The 2,500-nt window shown below is 44.8% G+C and overlaps 2 non-coding genes across 2 annotated transcripts; both read left to right on the top strand.

The window, feature by feature from the left end:
* Window positions 1-266: 266 nt before the first annotated feature.
* On the top strand, window positions 267-339 carry trnar-ccu (transfer RNA arginine (anticodon CCU)). Its single transcript has one exon. It is a non-coding gene; the product is annotated as a tRNA-Arg (tRNA).
* A 615-nt stretch (window positions 340-954) lies between these two features.
* Window positions 955-1,027, top strand: trnar-ccu (transfer RNA arginine (anticodon CCU)). Its single transcript has one exon. It is a non-coding gene; the product is annotated as a tRNA-Arg (tRNA).
* Window positions 1,028-2,500: the final 1,473 nt, after the last annotated feature.

Raw genomic sequence — 2,500 nt, 5'->3', positions numbered from 1 at the left:
TTCCCAAATAAACAGCAACTTCCATATCCCGCTTGTTCAATCAGAAAATCTTTGTGTTTGTGTGTGTATGCCCTGTTAAAACACCTCATTGACTAAGCCACCCGAATGGGATGGACAATTAGTAGGGCAAGCGAGTCATGCCCCAGTGCCCTATCGAAGTAGTCGTTCACCCGGATTACTGTTGTGTGCTTGCCTTGTTTAAATGCCAATGCTGCTGTTGTCACTGAAGCCAAAGTAATGTAGGCACATGAGCGCAATATTTAGCAGCCCCAGTGGCCTAATGGATAAGGCACTGGCCTCCTAAGCCAGGGATTGTGGGTTCAAGTCCCATCTGGGGTGGTTTACAGCAGAGTGGCGCAGCGGAAGCGTGCTGGGCCCATAACCCAGAGGTCGATGGATCGAAACCATCCTCTGCTAAGACTGCTTTCCTTATGAACATAGTCTGTTCCTACTTGTAGAAAAGTTTCCTCAACTGAATGCCAAAACCCTATGCATTCTTCACATGTTCTAATTGATGAGAGAAGAGCAATTTAAGTGTGCCAAAACGCAATTCTTTTTGAAAACAGAGTAAGGTAAGTCAGTTTTAGGGAGCAGAGTGGCACAGCGGAAGCGTGCTGGGCCCATAACCCAGAGGTCGATGGATCGAAACCATCCTCTGCTAATGCTGCTTCACTTATGTACATGTTTTATCCCAAATAAACAGCAACTTCCATATCCCGCTTCTTCGATCAGAAAATCTTTGTGTTTGTGTGTGTATGCCCTGTTAAAACACCTCATTGACTAAGCCACCCGAATGAGATGGACAATTAGTAGGGCAAGCGAGTCATGCCCCAGTGCCCTATCGAAGTAGTCGTCCACCCGGATTACTGTTGTGTGCTTGCCTTGTTTAAATGCCAATGCTGCTGTTGTCACTGAAGCCAAAGTAATGTAGGCACATGAGCGCAATATTTAGCAGCCCCAGTGGCCTAATGGATAAGGCACTGGCCTCCTAAGCCAGGGATTGTGGGTTCGAGTCCCATCTGGGGTGGTTTACAGCAGAGTGGCGCAGCGGAAGCGTGCTGGGCCCATAACCCAGAGGTCGATGGATCGAAACCATCCTCTGCTAAGACTGCTTTCCTTATGAACATAGTCTGTTCCTACTTGTAGAAAAGTTTCCTCAACTGAATGCTAAAACCCTATGCATTCTTCACTTGTTCTAATTGATGAGAGACGAGCAATTTAAGTGTGCCAAAACGCAAATCATTTTGAAAACAGTAGAGTATGGCAAGTCAGTTTTAGGGAGCAGAGTGGCGCAGCGGAAGCGTGCTGGGCCCATAACCCAGAGGTCGATGGATCGAAACCATCCTCTGCTAAGACTGCTTTCCTTATGAACATAGTCTGTTCCTACTTGTAGAAAAGTTTCCTCAGCTGAATGCAAAAACCCTATGCATTCTTCACTTGTTCTAATTGATTAAAGAAGAGCAATTTAAGTGTGCCAAAACACAATTCATTTCGAAAACAGAGTAAGGTAAGTCAGTTTTAGGGAGCAGAGTGGCGCAGCGGAAGCGTGGTGGGCCCAAAACCCAGAGGTCGATGGATCGAAACCATCCTCTGCTATGACTGCTTTCCTTTTGAACATAGTCCCTTCCTACTTGTAGAAAAGTTTCCTCAACTGAATGCTAAAACCCTATGCATTCTTCACTTGTTCTAATTGATGAGAGAAGAGCAATTTATGTGTGCCAAAACGCAATTCATTTAAAAAACAGTAGAGTATGGCAAGTCAGTTTTAGGGAGCAGAGTGGCGCAGCGGAAGCGTGCTTGGCCCATAACCCAGAGGTCGATGGATCGAAACCATCCTCTGCTAAGACTGCTTTCCTTATGAACATAGTCTGTTCCTACTTGTAGAAAAGTTTCCTCAACTGAATGCTAAAACCCTATGCATTCTTCACTTGTTCTAATTGATGAGAGAAGAGCAATTTATGTGTGCCAAAACGCAATTCATTTAAAAAACAGTAGAGTATGGCAAGTCAGTTTTAGGGAGCAGAGTGGCGCAGCGGAAGCGTGCTTGGCCCATGACCCAGAGGTCGATGGATCGAAACCATCCTCTGCTAAGACTGCTTTCCTTATGAACATAGTCTGTTCCTACTTGTAGAAAAGTTTCCTCAACTGAATGCTAAAACCCTATGCATTCTTCACTTGTTCTAATTGATGAGAGACGAGCAATTTAAGTGTGCCAAAACGCAAATCATTTTGAAAACAGTAGAGTATGGCAAGTCAGTTTTAGGGAGCAGAGTGGCGCAGCGGAAGCGTGCTGGGCCCATAACCCAGAGGTCGATGGATCGAAACCATCCTCTGCTAAGACTGCTTTCCTTATGAACATAGTCTGTTCCTACTTGTAGAAAAGTTTCCTCAACTGAATGCCAAAACCCTATGCATTCTTCACTTGTTCTAATTAATGAGAGAAGAGCAATTTAAGTGTGCCAAAACGCAATTCATTTTGTAAACAGAGTAAGGTAAGGCA

The sequence above is a fragment of the Pimephales promelas genome, chromosome 5 (assembly GCF_988280905.1).
Source record: "Pimephales promelas chromosome 5, fPimPro1.hap1.1, whole genome shotgun sequence".
NCBI lineage: Eukaryota > Metazoa > Chordata > Actinopteri > Cypriniformes > Leuciscidae > Pimephales > Pimephales promelas.
Note: the sequence above shows the minus strand (reverse complement) of the source record. Positions and strands in the feature narration are given on the sequence as shown.